The 19,596-nt window shown below is 43.9% G+C and overlaps 1 long non-coding RNA gene across 1 annotated transcript in view; it reads right to left on the bottom strand.

Annotated features, from left to right (window-relative positions):
- Nucleotides 1-9,809: 9,809 nt before the first annotated feature.
- The window catches only part of LOC140650046 (uncharacterized), a 45,504-nt gene continuing 35,717 nt past the window's right edge, over nt 9,810-19,596 (bottom strand). The window contains exons 2-4 of the long non-coding RNA XR_012041832.1: nt 16,563-16,682; nt 13,813-13,980; nt 9,810-11,022 (exon numbers count right to left, since the gene is read on the bottom strand). This is a non-coding gene — a long non-coding RNA (uncharacterized lncRNA). The remainder of the gene's footprint in view (nt 11,023-13,812; nt 13,981-16,562; nt 16,683-19,596) is intronic.

The raw sequence follows: 19,596 nt of genomic DNA on the forward strand, positions 1-19,596 counted from the left end.
TAGGTTTGACTTGGTTTTATGCTACAAGCCATGACTGGAGCATGTGTTACACTTCTGCAGCCCATGCAAAGGGGTATTTACCAGAAACCCTTAATGACATCTGTGCCTCACGATCACTCATACTTAAAGCAAAACAAAACAAGGGAAAAAAAAAGGGGGGGGGGAATGCAGCAAAGTGTGGAGAGCTGCTCTGCTCAAACAGCATACGGACACTGATTTTTGAAATGCGATCCTATTCTCAGCAGTCACTGCAGGCCACTGACACACGGCGGCTGATGGAGGTAAGGTAATTAGCAAAGCCTAACTGCTCCTGTTATCCCTGGGAGCTAAAATGAGGGGTTTATCACAAGCCCTGAATAGTCTTTATGAAGAACGTATTCATGTTCAACATCGAACTGCCCGGTGGCCAAACCGGAGGCTGCATAGCCACCTGGCCCCCACGGCCAGTTGAGAGGGGAAAGAGCCAAACCTGCCCAGGTTCCTTCTCAGGGTGGACACCCACCCCACTCACCTGGCCCCTCGCCTTGCCCACGCAACCTTGCTTGCCACCATGCTAGTGGGAAGAGGGCAATGGCCCCAGCAGCACTGACCCTGGGGCTAGCCCCCAGGGACCAAGGAGTGCAGCTCCCAGTGCTTTACTGATTATCTCTGAGTTGTTTTTACACCCTCCTTAGACTAAGTTGGTTCTTGGGGGAACAGGGGTCCTAGCTGGGAGGAACCTGTTCACAGAGGAAAAAAACCCACACCTAATTTGGGCCCTCAAGAAGTCAAGAACTGCTCAGCCCAAAGGGTATCCAAGCACTTGCTAGTGTTTTTATTTTTTCACTTTACCTAAATGTTCAGAGTGAGTTTTCTTCTCTGGTTAAACTGCAGTTCCTTAAAAGCAGTTTATTTATAATGGAAAGGCTGACTCAACCTTCACTGTAATAACCAGGAAAACACAACAGTAAAATGAAGCAACAAATCATTGCTCTGACAGTAATGAGGCACTTGCTTAGACATTTATCTGTCCTTTTACAGGGCAGTAATTTTATGGTTGAAAAGCCTTGTTTTTAAACTTCATGTCCGGGAAGAAATTGCCAAACCCTGGCCAAAATTGCCTCGTTTGGCAGATGGTAACATTGTACATAATTAATGCATTCATTTTCATTCTTAAAAACTAGTAAATGCAGCTTAGTTGAATTTCCTCCTGAAAGCTAAATTTATTAGCTACAAAACATAGAGACTGTGCCAGCTGTTTCAAGGAGATTATATCCTGTATTTCCCCCATTTTCTAACTGTTTTCCACCAATATCACCTGGGTGGCTCTTCCCCTCTCTATAGAAAACTTCAGAGCAGGCGTCAGTTTTCTCCTGTCCCTTTTATTCCTCCATATGTTTTCATGATAAAGGTTTCTTTCCTTCACCTCCATTTAAAAAGCAGAAAGGCTGCCACTTGTTTGCTGAAAATGACTTTAAATTCATCAGCTCTCCCAGACCTAATAAAGTGACATGTTTACAATGTTAAAGGAAATCAGGTGTTTTAATGTTAAATGAAAAAAACATATTTATGTAGTGTTATAATAATACCGTTTGCCTGGCCTTTCTCAGTCTATTCATCACGCAGCGATCTCCCCACAAGATGCTGTGGAGTCTGTGTGCTGGAATGCCATGCAATAATAAGCCCAATTTCACCGTAAATAATGTATTGCAGAGGCCTCCCCCCTTGCTGCTGGCAGCCATGGCAGTGGGGCACACGAAGGGAAAGAGCCGGCCCCAGGCACGTGGCAGCGTGGACGGAGCAAAGGAAACCCACTGGCAGGTGGCCACTGCTGCTACAGGCCCCTTGTGCTGCTCAGGCAAATCCCACTCACGCCACTGGTCCCACGACAGAAGTGCTGCTGGTCCCTTTCATGCTGCTGGTCCCACTGCAAAGAGCTGAAAGCAGAAAGCCGGGACTCTTGCTGGGCTCCTGGGTCACAGCTGCTGACGCCCTCTTCATTTTGAAGGCCCTCGTCCAGCGCTGCCACTGGAGCAGGGGCAGTGTGCACCGGTGGACCATCACCTTTTTTCTGGCATTCAGCCGTGCCGTTCCCAGCTCCACATGCACTGCTAGCCATTTTGTTACCTAAGTCCACCGTGCTAAATAGCATTACTGCCCCAAGTGAGAAGAGTCCACACTGCTTGAGATCCTTCCTTCAAAGGACAGAAACCTGTCCTGTCCTGGGCAGTGATGTCGGTGATGGGAACCTCCAGTTTTATGATTGTTTCTTCTTGAGAAGAAGGTTTTTTAATCTCCTAATCTGGTTTGTAAATTCAGTGGTTAGGTGTGCACCTCTCAGCGAAAAATCAGGAGGATTCAGTCATTTCCATTAAAGTGGATAACAGCAGAGTCCCTTTGGCAAGTAACCCTTGCCAGGCTATCGTTTCGATGTGGTTTCCAAGCCAGCTCCTACCTCACTGCAGCTGGGCTGAACACACTGCACTCTGGATGTAGCTCTGCAAGAGAAATACCTTGTTCACCTCTTACACGTCACTTGTTCCCACACTCTGAAATACACCATCACCCATCACCATGTTCACAGAGGTCTGCTCAAGGTGTTAATGGCATGGGTGAGTTTAGCCTCCTCCTGGCACGTTTACTTACTGCTGGGTCCCAGCACGGTTATTCTCACAAATCCCGTAGAAAAGAGCAGTCAGAGTAGGCAGGTAGAATCTTAATGGTTGGTATTTAACAACCAGAATTCTTCCTTTCTTTTCTTTCCTTTTGCATTAAATTACCCTAAAAAGGAAATCCTCCACTTTCCCAACAAGCTGAAGCCCTTCATGGGACTCCCCACCAAGGGGTGCGGTGCTCTACTACTGAGCAAGCCTGGGGAGAGAGCTTTCGGGGAGAGAGGCACAGCTTGCCTCTTCCCTGCTGAGTTGCAAGGCGCTGTTATTTTGTTCCAACACATAGGTAACTGAGGCACGAAGTGATTTATGGTGGCACAGCATGGCAGGATATGAATCACACGTCCTAGGCTAAGCTCATCTCTCTGCCCTTACCTGATGTTAAATCCAATATCTTATTCTTCTCTGGCCAAGGCCTCATGTGACTTCTTTCATCCTTGTTGAACTTTTCTATTCTGCTCCATGTGCAGGGATTGGCATAGGTCTATAATGAAAACATGACGTTTTTTAAGAGGAATTGCTGCAGGAGATACTGAATTTCTGTCTAGTAATTCAACCACTTTCATAGAGGTAGGTAGAACATATATCTTTAATTGGTAGCCATCTCTTGTTTCCCCTCCTGCTGAACCACCATCAGACTCTACTCTGGTTTTATGCTAGAAAACATCTGAGAACATGTGGTCCCTTAATTCCTTCAGCTGGCCGTCTTTGCTGAAGGCTACTTTCAGCCTTCCTTGTATCTCCACTGATAGTCCTGTGCTTAATATCTTTCCTTGCACCTGTAGATCTCAGAGCCAGCAGCTCTTGCATTCAAGTATGCAAATCTATAGACACTTGGCCCTCAAACTGACTGCTGGGGTTAGTAAAGGAGTCTTGTCTCTGCTATGAAGACTCTGCCATAGTGATCTCTGCAGTGATGCAATAGCAGTCATCTCTGTGGTGATGCAAAAACACCACAGAACAAAACATCTGGCTGTAAAAAGCAGCTGCTAGACCCTGTGACAATAGGTTCTTTTAAATGGTTTTAAGAGGATGGGGTGTGCAAAGAAGTGGATGACATTGTTTCGGCATATTTCTTAAATAAAGGAGGGTGAACCTCTTTATCTCTGGTAATCCTTGATTTCAATATTGAGATGTATTACAAGAAAATAAATTTGTCATGATGAATCATCCCGTTATACTCCTAGCCTTGTAACTGGATGCCTTTTTTGCCATTAAATTTTCTTTCTCAACTATCACAGTAGTAAATTCACAATCAGTCTCCATGATGCTTTTTTATACGGAGAGGCAACACTTTCAGAGCTTTTATCATTGTGGATTTCAGGATAACGTAATGAATAGAAGAAGCCAGAACTTGTCACACTGTTGGGATTTATTAGAACAGTCAGTAACAAAACAAATGTGTTGATATTTGCTTCGTTAAAAACAGCAAACTGAATAACAGAGCATGCAGACTCTGTAATGCGGTGCTGGCTGATATGCTTCTTTCCTGTTTTTCCACCTTTGTACTTAATCCAGAGTTCCTCGGTGGTTTTCAGTGTGTAGATTACTTCCCGACACAGAGCTTTTCTCATAGTCCAGGTTACCTTTCCATGGGGGATCACATACCTCCCCTTTCACAGCAGCTTACTGCTATGTAACATTAATGCCTGGTTTGGAAAAGCCACATTCAGTCATGTATGTTCCCTTCTTCAGTGTAATAAGGCTGACCAAAGAAAAGACGACTGCCTTGTTTTCTACAGATATAAGCAGATGCTTGGAGCACCATTGGCAGTCCCAAACCTGTAGTTGTGGGAATGGCCGCTCACCACTTGCCTACTTGCAGCCATTTCTTCAGATAAACTGATCTCCCCTGCAAAAGACTCTTTCTGTTACTGCTCTTAAAAACACAGAAATCATTAGATCAATTGTCCATTGAGAAAACCATCTCTAATGAGGGACAGGGCCTCGCAACAAGATGAGTGAAAGGCCAATTCAGTGGCTTAGAACCCAGGGCCAGCAATACTGAGAGCTACACTCCCACGACAGCTCCTTGCAGTCTGCTGTGCCCCAGATGTTCAAAGCTTGTCCCACCTTGGGGGTTTTCCTGCTTCAGGGCTTTCTGGATGCTTTCACAAGTGGAAATCATTTCCGTCTTTCTTCCAAAGTTATTCAGAAGAAGTTAGGTAGGTGCCATGTGTTTTATGAAAAGCCATATCAGATCTAATTAGACCAACTGTCCATCAGGTCTAGCCTGTGTCTGACAGGGACCAGCACCAGGTATTTCAAGGAAAAAGGAAAAACTTTCAGGAAAGATGAAGAGGCTGTGCCCCATCTTGCACAAGTTTCTTCCAGTCTTTCAGCAACTACTATTTTAAGAAAGGAGGCTGGTAACTTGTATAACTAACTACCTGCACTGATGGAATTGATGGTATTGTTATTCATCATCTAAAACCCCAGTCTTTTCTGGAACTTGTCATGCTCTTTCCCTCAAAACTTTACTTGTCAGTCAAAATTACAGGTCAGCTATAACTGTTTTGAAAATATATCTCTCTGCTATGAATTTGTCCTCTCAATTTTATTTGGTATTGCCTGTACAATATTATGGGGAAGGAAGAACTGTGGAATATAGAGAAAGTAAAATAACAATAATTATTGTCTACTTCTATCAATTGGCCATGGCATGACAGTAGTACTTGGCAATGACACTGTATTTTTTCTGGCCCCTTCTTCCTACTGCCACCTTTCATGAGGTTAATTATCTTGTATACTCTGTAGTGCATAGCTGTGCATCCAGCAAAGATGCCTGGGATAGCTGAAACAAGATTTAGATATTTCACCATTTCTCTCCCCTTGCTGATGGAGTATCTCTGTTCAGACAGTATTTTTACAATTTATTTGTTGCTAATCCCTAACACACTTTCTAGTCCATTTTGTAACTATTGTGCATTAAAAATTATCTTTCTCCTCCTTAATTCTAATTAAGCACTTGCATTATTTCAGGATTATTGTTTTCCTCTTAAAAACAATGCTAACCATGTCTTTCTATTGATGTGTGCACTAGCCGCTTCCAGTCAATAGAGAACACTGGAAGCAGGGATTTAAACAGAATTCCAGCTGTCTGACGATGGCCCTTACAGTCTAAGTTTGAGGGACGCCAAGGGATAACCTTTTCACAATGGTTGAGCAAGTTTGGGGGTTGAGGGATTAAAAATCCATTTTGCCTCGGAATTAGTCCACCTTTGGGACTAGTCAGACATCTCCCTAGGATGTGGCAATAATGTTTTGGAGGCCATTTGAAGAGAAGATTACGCTGCATGGCCCGTTTACTGAGAGGTAGCGAGCGTCTGAGAGAGAGAAAACCTCCTGGAATTGCTATCTGTAAAGCTGACGGTCATCCAATAAACTGAGATCACACATATGTAGCATTACTGAAGTGTCAGCTGCATAGCATGCTATCTGCAGTGAAGTTTTCTCAGAGTTGTTTAAGCAGTCTTGCGATTTGCTTGAGAGGAGACATGTGCACCGTAACATTTGGCCTCGGCCGGAAGGCAATGACTTCAGTGATGGTAGACAATCCAATAAGTACATTTGTTGTTACAGTACTCCTCTCGGCCAGGCAAACGCTTCTGCTGTAAGCCAAATTTATGTCTCAGATGAATCGCATAATTTATCAGCAAAACAGACCAGACCTATTGTTGCCTACAGAAGTAACAGAGAGAGCCTTCAGAGATGACAGGAGTGTGGTCCAAAGAGTTCGCACTGCAGCGTGTGGGGCTTTTCCAGCTCTCAACGTGTTAGAACAGGCAGAGATAAGTGGGCAGATTGGGATCTCTGTAACTTTATCACCCCGTGCTTAACAAGGCAACGAGTTGGCCACAGAGACATTCCCAGGAGACATTCCATAAGATCTCTGGAGCCAGGACTGTATTTTCAAAGAAGCCAGGAGAAAAACACAGTATTTTCACTGAATGAGTTTCCTTTCTACTGAGGTCATAGCATACTGAGAGTGGGTAATTCAGCTATCTGCAAAATGTTCCTGCACTGTCCCTGGCTTAAAAAAAGAACCAGCATTCCCATGCTCTTCCTCATAGAGAGACTTTGTGCAAAACAAATTGCCAGCAACCTTAAGCAAGCTGTGGCCCTGTCTTCTTTTAGATGCCTGTTTGAGCTCACAAATCTTCTCTGTATTGATTCATTCTAGGAGAAGCAAGTGAAATGGAGCTGGTGGGCCAATCTCATACATATCTGATACCCTGAAATTCCTTGGACCTCAGCCATTTAAATAGTAGGCTTAGTTATAGCATTATTCACAGCAGTTGATGGCCTCCAAAAGGCTTTGCCAGTGCTATTACATCTTTCAGCATACTTCAGTTCAATTGATCGAGAGCATCTGTTGGGCTGAGGAGAGATGTGAGGCTAGATATATTCATTTGTTTCCTGAAAAATAGGGTACTACTGAATGCCTCTCTTCTCTAAAGGTTTCTAGCTATAGTGACTTCTTGAAGTCTTTTCTGCTACTCAGCATTTTGGTAAAACTGGTGGAAAGAACAGCAAATCAATGCGGGCTGCAGTGTTGCAATGGCAATCCTTCCAGGGTTCCTTTAAAAAATTCATAGTTGTTGCTATGTTTTTCCATTGCCCATTTTGTTCTGGGAGCTGACTGAAACTTACTGGTAATAGCAGAAATCTAAATGTTCTGAAACATAGGATAGAATCTGTATCTGTAGGATATAACAAACTTTTCAACAACTGCTTCAAAGGAAGACAGGCATGCAAGTTTCAGATTAATGTTTTACGGGTCCCTAGATCCTTTGGCCTCACCACTGTTCAGGCCCTGACATAAAGAGGTTGACACAAACGGCAAGCAGATTACAGCTTTTCATTTTGGAACTAGAACTGATCTTAATAACATGATGGTCTGGCACAGGATTTTGTGAAATGCTTCACCATCTCAGACACCAAAAAAATATTAATGGAAGCACTGACTAATGCACCCATTCACTTTCTGGGCAGACTAGTAGTCTCAGATAGACACATGTTACCAATGTTCGTCAGAAAATGCCAGTTCTCTTTCTCAAAGGTGATTTGGACTATCTGTGGAAGAGTCCTGAAAAGTCTGGGGAGAGAAAAGGGTGTGATAAAAAAAGACAAATCCAGAGATAAATTTCCTACTTTTGAAAAATAATTCCAGGAAGGAAGGCCAGACCTTTGCAGAAACCTTTTTTGTTGTTTTTGTTGTTGTTAAAGAAAAGAGAAAATACAGGGTCCCAGGGACCCTCCCACCTTCACCCTGGGACAGCTTGGGGCCTGGGGGGGTGCAGGGGAGGGGATGTGCCATGGGACGAGAGATGCTAAGGGGGAAGAAGAAGTTGGGAAGCGTGGCCCCGCACAAAGAGCTCTGGGGATGAAACCGGGATGGGAAGAGCACAGAGCAGAGCTGGGACAGGGCTTGAGATCCATATAGTGGTTATTGCAGCCGCACTTGGGGTATGAGCTGTTCCTGAACTGCTGTGCTGCTAGAAAGCAGTTGTCTTCTCCAACCATGGGCTGGTGTTGAGATGGAGAATGCTGGCCTCCCTTTCTCCCTCACATTGAACCACCCTGGAAAAACAGAAGTTATTTCTCCTATGACTCAGCCCCTGGTAGCAGAGATAAACCATTACAGGTGACAGGTGAACAGCTATGCGATTGTTCTTGCCTACAATAGTGAAGCCCATGAATATTTACAGTATGCGATTTGTCCACATTTTGCCTTTTTTTCATATAGGCTGATCCCAAGCAGATATTGCTGTGATTGCTGAAACTGTGATTCTCAATACCTGAACGATAGGAAAGTTTGGATGGGAATGTGAAAATTCCACTGCTCAAGCTTCTATCTGGTTGTATGTAGTATTTATAACCAGTTGCTTTTTGCCTGCTGCAAAAGTCAGGAGGTACTGCTCATGTGCTCACCTGCCTTGTGCCAGCTTCTCGTTTCTCTGTGCCCTGTGCAGCAGCAATTTCTGCCTTCAGCTCACCGGCTGAAGGGAATTTCCAAAGCTCTCCGTATTGGTCCGATGATCAATACCTTGGGCAGACCAGTGTCGCCAGCACAGAGCTCAGAAGGAGTCATTTCAGCCTGTTTTTGGGCCGGTGTAGGTCCTGACCCAGCTGGCTGGTAAGTGTAAGGAGCAGGGAGCTGAGGTCCCTGTGCTCCAGCAACCAGCCCTCGTCCCTGTCCCGCGGGCAGTGGCAGCAGGGTGGGCAGGCAGCCTGAAGGCTGGAGAAGAGGGAGCGATGCTCCGTTGCGTGGCCCAGCACAGACTGATCACTCCAGCTCAGCGGGTGCTACAGGCTGGTCCTGCTGCTGCTCCCCAGCCTCCAGCCACCAAGTTTCTCCTCCAGCTCCAGCTTATCAAGCACAGGTTGTACAAACGTGCAGCTGAGCATATTTCAGGGGAGAGCAAGACAAATGCTCGCTGTGGCCGTGGTTTGTGCTGCCATGGCCGTGTTTGCTCCGGCTGCTGGTCGAGATGCCGCGCAGCTGGAGGCTGCGGGGCAGTCGTTGGCGGGGAGACACTGCCATCTCCTGACACCGGGCTCCTGGTGGATGGAGCACGCTGTACCCCCGTCTCCTGGGGAAGCAGCGGGGGGTCAGGTGCCTGGGGTCCCAAGGCTGGTTCACACTCACCTTTTGGTTGCAGGGGGGTTTGGAGACCTGGCCGCCGGCAGCCTAGCAGCCAGCGGTGGAAGGTCACGCTCTGGGCTGCCGAGGCGGTCACGGGCCGATGTAAAAGTTAGCACACTGAGCCCGAGGCGGTACAGGGGGATAAGGCCAAATGCAGCAGCGAGCCTGGGAGGCATACACAAGTGTTTGTAGCTGAAAACTGAGTCAGAGGCCGTACCTGGCACCACCATTAACAGCAGGGTAGAGAGGAATCAGTTAAATTGCCTGTGCCTCTTCCTGCCCACACGCTCTAACCACACACCTGGGCCACTTTCCTGAAGAAGGAAGGCATTTAGAGGAGGCAATAGCATAATTTTCTCCTCCAAAACGCCCCTCATACGTGCTGGAAATCAGCAGAAATTCATGCACATTTACGTTTAGCTGTTGAAAATCCCATTCCCAATGAAGCAACCCAAAACTTGGGCGACAGAGATGCGAAAGCACGTCTGCTTTGCCTGTGTTTCCAGCCCCTGTGCCTGTCGCTGCTCCAACACACTGGCCCGTCTGTGGGACGCCGGTGGAAGTGCAGTTTGGGGCTAATTTGAAGGCCAGTAATTCCCAGCCAAAGCACCAGGGGTCATTCCACTCTTCATCTCCACCTCAGCCCAGCTTCTCAGCACAACAGCAGTAGCAACACCTCTCCCCTTCTCCTCTCCCTTCCGACTGCCTACGACAAACCTGAACTGCAAATAAGGTTGTGTTTAGACAGGAAAGTGGTGGGAATTTTGTCTGAGTGAAGACAGGAGGATCTGTCCCGGTGGAAAGGCTTTTGAGTGGTTTACAGTATTTGCCTGTAATTGTACACATTCCTTGAACAAATCATGTCCACTCATTTATTTTCCGTGCTAAACGACGCAGTAGGTCTAGTACACAGGTGTGTCGCTCACCCTGCTTCAGGCTAGAGACGTCCGTGATGGAATGTGATTTTTACATGGCAGAGATTAGTTGTGTTAATGCAACATCAGAGGTGACTGATTTGGGGAGACGGGGAGAGAAGGGAATATGGGAGGAAAAATAAGCTGAACATAATGTTCACACAAACTTGGAATAAAATTACTGAGAACAGGTGTTTGCTTTCTCCCCTGACATGTACAAAACAGTGATGGATTTTTGCTTTTAATAATAATTCTTATTTAAAATTTAAGTAATTCTCTAGCTGGTGATGGTTTGATCTAAAAGGCATGGAAATCAATGGGGACTTTCCCTGGGCTTCAGATCTTGACACGTGTCAGCTGGATTTATTTGTCACAGGAGTAGTAATGAGGAATAGATTGAGGCTAGCATACCTAGGGCTTTGCTTCTGGTTAAAGCAAGTTACACAGCTAATAAATGTGCACCTCCTGTCAACTACCGTGAGTGTTTTCCATGTTAAATGCAAGGTGTTTGAGGCCTAGAATCCCACAGGAACAGAGATGCAAGTTTAGAGGAAGGTAAAAGCTGCGCGCACGCACACACACACACGTTGTGTGCCACTTTTCTATAGCTGAGGATTTCGTCTCATACACAAGCAATGCAGTAAGCAGGATTGATGTGCTTTGAACTGAGCCCTAAAGAACTGAGCCCTAAAGCCCAACCAAACCCACCAGAAAGTTAACCCCTTCCTTCCTGATCTTCCTCTGTACTTCACCAGGAAAGGGTAGGTCACTCTTCTCATGCATCTTCTTTTTTTTTCAGGGAGAATGGCTAGAAAGAGAGAGAGACTCATCAACACATGAGTTTTGCTGTTCTCACAGCCTTAACATTTATTTGCTATAACAGGCTCTGGTGCCTCAGTCCATGTCTGTTCAGCACTTACACAGATAATGTAGCCTGAAACCTTTAATGGATGCCTAAGATTACACCATGTCGGCACTCACTCCCTGGCTTGTCTGAAAGTTTTTCATCATCTTGGCCAAGAGTTTCCATTCTCTTTAGCCCCCAGAAACATCAGGCAACCCCTGTGCAATTTATTGCAGTTTATAGTTTCTCCACATGGACGTCACTTCCAAAATATTCATTAGAAAAATTAGTAGTTTACAATAAATGTTACATTTTTACAAGATAACACAGTGATTATTTATTAAGCATCTGGATTTTTTCAGCACCACTTCATAATGGGGATGAGCCTGAACTGGAACACCTGATCTAAACCCTCTTCTGACTTTTGGAGAATTTCAGATCCAAGTTCTTGAGGGCTGGGATTGTCTTCATTTCGAGTCTTCTACAGCTCTGAGCACATTGTTGGCACTTAACAAATAAACAATAGTAATCCAAATCTGGACCAGAAATTAATGGCTAGGGTGTATCTGTACTTTATAAAATTGTATACATCTTCCATGTTACCCATGCTACATCAAATGCAATGCCTTTTTTCTTTTGTAACCATAAATGATCACAGTCAGAAAATACAACCTCCAGCCCACAGCTCACGGGGTTGCCAGGGAAAAACACCATCCTTCATGGTAGCGCCAGCCATAATCCAGAGGTGTGAACCGGGGTGATGAAGTGGCTTTTAGACAAGCCCCACAGGGCAACAATAACTGGAACTATGGCAGCACCAGCTGCAAAGCCCACCCAGGCTGGAGCCCAGCCTCTGGCCAGCAGGCACACCTAGCAGGGAAGGAGCAAGTTGCACGTGATGGCACAAGGGAAACGTGAACTAGCGGCTGTGTCTCATCACAGAAACTGCACCAATTGTCTCATTCGTTCCCAGCTCTCAGAGAGGACAGAGAAGGTGGCTTACCCAGGCTGGATTTACTGGGATATAGCTTCACATTAGCACTCCTGAGGCAACGAGCGCTTCATATAAGGAAAGGGATCTTGGGGAGCTTCCCCTCGCAACGTTATCATCTGCCAAAGCCTTCCTGCTAACGTCACCTCTGCTTTACATGAACAGTGGACCTGGGGTTTAGGCCACTCTTTGGAAGTGTTCAGATTTGTAAACTAAAAAAAGAATGACTGAAAAGCATCTCACGTTGTCCTCCCTCAGGAAAGAGGAGTGCCCATATTTAACAGGGACAGGCCCAAATGCAGTAGTACAGTAGCATTTATTGTAATCTATATTGCTTTGGTCCAAAAGCTATACTATATTTTTCTTAGCATCTGCTTTTGGATATTTGGCCTTCTATGTGCTTCACAGTGGAAATGAAGAAACAGTGAAAACTTCTGGCAGTTTGCAGAGAACAGAAGGAGAGAACATAGATGGAAAAGCGCTCCAGCAGAGGTGGAGTAATGGCAACTGATATGCAAGGCAAAGTCATAGGAAACAATGCAATCTAACTTGTTCCAGCTGCCTGAGCAATCACAGGGACAGTGCCAGATGTAATATAGCTCTGGTTAGCATGAGCTGAAATGTGGGACAGCCTCCAAAAACAAGGACGGGGAAAAGAGAAGCAGCAGCTTGTTTGTGAACAAAAGACTAAACTATTTGGTTGCTAAAATACACGCAAAGGAGGTATCCCCTCCCTTTGCCCCATGTGCAAATCGCATCTAATCTGGAGAAAAGACAAAAGAAAAAAAAAAATCCAGTTTGTGGTTGTGCTGAATTCTTATGATAAACACTGGAGGCCATGCTAAATGGGGAGGAGAGCTTGGGGAGTGTTATTTTGGTTGTGCAGCAATTGAGTCCAATGTTTTAACAAACTACTGCTGCTCTGTTAGAGAAACTGCATTTTTAAAATGTGAATCAACCGGGACGATTCACAACAAGATTGCAGCTCCGAGAGCCCCTCCATTAGGTGTAGGGTGCATCGATGGTCAGTTCGACCCATGATTACATTGTAGGATGGAGGGCCTGAGTTACCTTGGGACTAGTTACCTGAGGTACAAATGGCCAAGGACTACGGTAACTCTGAGCCCAGCCTACGTGGCTGACAAACAGAACAAATATATTAATTCTGAACTCCCTTCTACTGATATTTAACCTAAATCTATCTCAAATCACTTTATACTATGTCGAGTCATGTCTATGGCTGTTGAGTTTACCTTTCCCCCAGGCCATTTAGACAATGAAGGAAACCCAGAAGGACTGTGTAGATCGGATTGCCTCGTCTGTCCCACCGCCTCCTTGCAACTGTTCCCCAACCTGCGAGAGCACGGGCAGAGCACAAAGTGGGCAGGACAGGCAGCAGTTTGAGTGCTTCTCTAAACGTGTTTCGCAGAAGAGCCCTGCTGCAAGGAAGGATCATTCTGCCTCGGTTTCCAGAGCACATTAAGAAATACCTTCAAGACGTCCCTCCATTTTTAACTTGCTTGTGTTTTCCCCGTAAGGGGAGGATCCAGCTGTCCAATTTGCTCAAAGTAGCAAGTCAATCTGTATAACATGGTCTGAAGGAAAGGATGCTGTTTTGGCTCCACTGAATTTCAAAGGGACTTGGCAATGATTGCCATTATTGGTCTGTATTAAAGTGACAACGTAGCAGGAGATAGGAAGCATTTCTATCCCCATTTTACAGAAAGAAAGGAAGACATGGGGAACTCAGACAGTTTACTTACTTACTCCAGGGTCTTGGTCCAGCTCCGCTCTTTCTCCGACACAGAAGTCACAGCTCTGAGGAGGGTGGCAGGCGCTGCACTAGCGTGGGTCTGCCACTCATCACCGTTCTCAGCTAGGAAAACAGGGCAGGACCAGATCGCTTCGCTTTGCGAGATGGTGAAAAAAACCTGAAAAGCGGAGTTAATTCTTCAGTTTTACAACAGAACGGGCTTCAACAGCAAAGTCTCTACTCTGTTCACAGTTTCTGAGCACTGCTGTGGTTGTCCTTCCTGCAAATATGATCCATTATCATATACTTGTTAACATTTATAGATGTTGCCACGTAATGTAGATATGGCTGTTCCTTCCCCCACAGCCCCAGTCTATTTGAGGGATAAAAGCTGTTGCTTTCTTACAATCAAAATGCCATCAGTCTTACGAGTATCAGATCTGCGTTGAGTTCTTGTCACAGAAACGCTTTACATTTATCACCTGGCATGTGCCACCTCTGTGCCCTTTTTCCCAGGGACACCACTTCTGTGGAAATATTAATAAATGACAAATTGCATTTGTGTAATCTTGTGAAATGTTTTGACTACTAAAGTTGTTCCATAGCAGTTCATTAAAGGACACATAAAGTATTTAAGTTTACATTTTATAAAAAGATCAGGAATGCTCTGGCTATCGCTTTCTTTCTATTGAGCATCTGTTTCCTATTTTTTTAACGGCTTACAGCAGTGGTTGGCCAGTTCTGTACTAATAGTTGATCTTAACTGGATCAAAACATTGTAATTTCTTAACAAAGGTTAGAGAGTGTCCTTCTAACACAGCTTCCTATGGCTGCAACCAGCAATGTCTGTGCATCAACATCTGGTTTCAAAATATTAAAAATTATAAACACTTCCAGATACAATCCATCTGGCCTCCCAAAATTCTACATCTGCATAATTTTGCTTTCCTTTTAAAAACCAAACACAGACTTAGTTTGGCCCTGCTACATTACTGAAGAATCCTCCTCCTTCTAAGTGCGGGGCAAAGCCCGTGGTCGAGTTTTGTTGGAAGCAGCCATCTGTATCTGGCTGACTGTTGTGTCTAACGTTGGCTGTATTAATAAGTGATAAGTGGAAATTCTTTGCTTGGTTAGCATACTGTATCTGCTTGAACCATAAGGGAGGCTGCAATGAAGAAATCATGGTGAACTGAACGAGCAGTGAAGTCTGCAGTGCTGGCTGCGACTGGGGTTTTGAAAGCTGTTTGCTTGCTGCCCGTCTGCATTGTGTCAGTCCTCTCAAAGACAGCACCAAGCCTGCAGTATCGCTTCCAGTGCAGATGCAATCACGGTGCGTGATTCACTGCGTCGCGCCAATGTCTCAGGCTTTCTTGAGCAGCATATTCCTTGGCTCCTACACCCCGCAGACAGGTCTCCAACACTGCAAGGGTCAGAGCAGTGGAAGGGGGACCACCCCTCTCCCTTTTGGCCAGAGATACTTCCTGTGGGATGGCTGCTGCCGCTGTGACTAAACAACACCGAACTACTTCCTCTGGCCTCTCTCCCCTTCCTTTTCATTTTGCATGCCAATTCAAGGAGCTCTGTACTGTTGAGTCCTTGGCTGCTTTACCCAGATGGAAAGATGATTTGTATTTCTTATGCACAGAGAAATAACAAGTCATTCTTACGCAGATAACTGTGTGCAGAGTATGAAATGTCATTGGTTTCATTAGCTTTTAATTAATGATGGTACTTAGTGTTCAACATTATGTATATCAAGGAATCGTGAAATTAATAATAACATATGGAAATTAATAGAGGTGTGGGAGATAAGTATTCCAAGTTCAGTCAAAGTCAGAAGTTCATCTCATAATTTTCGTGTCCTTCAATGGTCTAATTTGCAATGAAACAGTATTTTTCCCGGAGCTTTCCAAAAACTGAACAGGTTCCAGTAAGCTCTGAAGGCAGGACACTGAACAGGCCTTTCACCCCAGCTGGAGTGCTCCAGCTTAAAGCTGCAGAGGTAATCAAGATGGGAATTAACACTTCTTTCACTCTTCCAAGATTTTACTGGCTCTAATGAGAACATCTTCATGTTAAAAACAGGAACAGATAGCATCTTTCAGACCAGGAAAATGTCCCAAAAAACTCATTGCAAGGATCCATAGTTTAACTCTTCTCTTGGTTCATGGATACCTGGTACCCCACGGTCTGTTGCACAATAGCCCAACCAAAAATATACCGAGGATCATGGCCATACCCTGGCTGGGATGGTTGATAACAGCAGCCATGAAAATTTGAACCACATAGATAACAAAACCAGTTACAGATATTAATTTCATTATGGAAAAAATTCCAGTCGGGCCAGCCAATCTAAATGTTTAATTCCATTGTCATGCTCATTAGTTGCATATACTTCTAATTTCAGTTTGAGAACAACTTTCCTGAGTAAACCAGAGACAGCAAACACCATCGTAACACCATACCTAATCTCTCATGACTGATGTGGCTGTTGCTAATGTTTCCTGTAGTGATGGTGGCTTCCCAGGTGCTGAGGGACAAAAGCACTGTCAGACCATATAGTAAGCTGAGTAAAACGAAGGTCTACGGCTGCACTAGTTATATATACTGCTGTTGTCATCTCTTAAACGTAACTGAATCCGTAAATATGTGCCAAGTGCATCAGCCAGAAGATACCCTAAAAGGTTTGGGAATGACAAATCAATGAGAAAACCCCATAGCAAACTACCAGTAGTTAGTGCCAAACAACTCCCCACTCACCTGCGGCAGACACTAGAAAGCCAAGGCGGAGAAGGCAACCCGTTCCTTTCTTGGCTGAGGTCTGAGGCAGCTCCTTTTTTCGCTGTTCACAGCTAGAGCTTCCTTCCTTTTCCATCCATACTTTGAAAGAAATTCAAGCAAAGTTTACCTTCATTCTGAGACACATGATAGTTTAATCTTGATAATAATTCTTTTATTTTCAATCTAAGCAGTCAAAATAGAGTTGGTCATCAGTGAAAGAATTTCTCAGGAAAATGTTGTCTTGGGTTTCTTAATGACCCTGAGCTGCCAAAGTCACAAAAGACAACCATGCCAGCAGTATCCCTGTGCCACACTGGAGTTTAATTCATTCGATCATTTGATAACCAAACAATCTGATCATTTGATAACCATACATCATTCTTAGGGTGGCAAGTAACATCATCATATGTATCATCCCTGGTTTTCACCTCCTACAATGAACATCTTTTTAATGTTAGTCTTCAAAGTCTCTCTTTCCTTCTTTCCTCCTCTTCCCTACTTTCATCTCCCCCAAGTTCTTTTGTCTTCCCTTTTCTCAAAAAGAACATTTTCCTCCAGTGCAAAACCAATAATTTTACTGTGATAAGGGCAAATGGTTAGACAGAGATGGTCATGACCCTTTTGTTTCCCATCGTCAGCTGAGGAAAAAGAGCTCTGAAGGTATCTGGATTAATTTATTTGAAATTGTCTGTAAAGGAAATCAGAACCAACTTATGTTCTCTGTTTTTTAGGAGGAGGGAGTAGATAGCCAGTATGCTCTTAGGTTGTGACTGCTGCTTCTGGGCACCTGCTATCCTGCCTCATTCCCTCTGCGCGGAGGTGCACAGGGCTCCACTCTCTCTGGTTTGGCAGGGCAGCCATTTCAATGTAAGGGAAATTTCTTTTCCTGAGCAAAACTCCTCTGGGTATGAGAGGCTAGCGAGGAGTGCGATGGCTGTTGTCAGCCCTGTCAGGGAGGGATGCTTAGAATCCCTAAGAGGGAGATACTGAGGGCTGAAACTGGGGATAAGGCTGCAAGATCAGTCAGGGTGCAGGATTCAGAAGAAACCAGAATTTTAAGCAGTTATTTCATTATTGCCGTGAGGCTGCAGAGCCTGTCTTCCCAGGCGGAAAGCAAAGGTTTCATCCTGCGATTCCTGAGAAATAACACTGCAGTGGTGAAGCAGTTCTTGCCCCTACTTTAAGACACTGTCACTCATTGGGAAGAAAAGATTTGGAGAAGGCATTTTGGGAATCCTAATACTTCTATCTGTTTTAAAATATAGGTAAAATTATTAAAAATAAAGTAAATAAAAGATTAAATTGAGTAATGTGGTCTGACCCCTAAGTCTGCCTCACAGATACCTTTATCTATTTGGCATGACTTCAACAAAACATGATTGACCTGCATAGAGGCATGTGCCCTGTGTTGAGACACAGGGACTACCGCCTGGAGCTACAGACTTACTACCAATTATTTTGCTTGTGTAGACACTTAGATAAAACTGAATTAATTTGAGGTTAAGTTGGCCAACTTTATGGTCATGATTTTTGCTGCTGAATAAATTTGCTACCATCCATGTTCACTGAGGAAAGGATGCAAAGGCAATATTAGATGTTTTATTTGATATCAGAGAATAATCAAGAACCCTGCATATTTGATTGTGTCAGCCTTGGAAACAGGAGTCTGAGAGTTATTCATTCAATCAAGACAGTGAAACTTTGGCCTGATCTCTGTAAGACTAAATGTTATCAACACAACTTAAATACTTCAAAGAGGCTCTATATGAGGCATAAATAATTGCATAATACAATGTAGCAAACAAGCTAAGAAAAGAAAATAGCCTCAGCAAATAATTTGCTTTTCCTACGCAGCTCACAAAAAAGAAAAGAACCAAACCAGATAATTTGCTGTGACTTATTCTCTAGCTCTTAAAAGGTTTTGTCCTTTTGTTAAACAGGAATAGTTGGAGTCAGAATCTGGTTTTGTTTCTGTTGAGACTAATAGCAATAGCATGATTTCCGTAGTAAGGAAGCAAATCCATTTTGCCAGAGCAATGCTGTAAGAACTTATCCATGCTCTCTGACATGTAGGTAACATTAGAATTCACTTTTCCTATCTGATAGCATTGTTTTAGTATGAACTTCTTATTGCTTTGGAAGGTTTCTTGGTCTGACCTCAAGATCCCTGAAGAGTGATGGCCTAAAACTATTTCAAATAAGGCTGTCTGAAAATAAGAGCAAGCAATAAGAAAATTATACTGGCTTCAAATTCATCTGCTCAAGTGTCCAGGTTACCACAAATCAATTTTAAATTGTGCAGAAGCATTTTAAAAATAAATAAATTGCTTCTTTAGTTGTAATTTCCACAGTCTGCTTTCACTCACACTTTAATCAATAACTAAAGGCTGGGAGGCAGAATAATATTAATATATATCAGAAAAAAATATTTTCAAGCTATAACTCAGAGGAACAGGTTATATATGCAACTATACAATCAGGTTGCTGGGAGACTTTATGGATACTCATGGGTATGAACACTCAAACCAATATTAAGAACTAAAGGCCTTAGTTGTTCAGTGATGCACTTAATTAAGCTCTTCAGTTCCCATTTAATAACAGATTTCTGTCCATTCCATTTGTATTACATCTTCCTTCAATTGTACAAGTTCAGTCTTGTAATAAAAGAATGTATTTCCTCCTCTGGGTAAATATGTAACCTCTTAGGGATCATTTACACTTGAAAATTAGTTTGGCACAAATGCAGGTGGGAAACTAGACACAGTAACTATTTCTGTGTAATTCCACATGTAGATATTGTTATTGCACATTAAATTTTCCGCTCAGGGGATTATTCAGGAATGTCGATCCAGAATTGTTGCTCCAGAAAAAATGTTTAGGTGCAATACCACATTTGGAAAAGTTCTTCTGATCTATATTCAAGTCACATAAACCAGAAAAAGTCAAGACAGACAAGAAATTGTGATGCCTACATTGGCTAGGCTGGCAGAAAATCATTAACGGAGATGCCCAA

This window comes from Ciconia boyciana, chromosome 3 (assembly GCF_034638445.1).
Source record: "Ciconia boyciana chromosome 3, ASM3463844v1, whole genome shotgun sequence".
NCBI classification, from domain to species: domain Eukaryota; kingdom Metazoa; phylum Chordata; class Aves; order Ciconiiformes; family Ciconiidae; genus Ciconia; species Ciconia boyciana.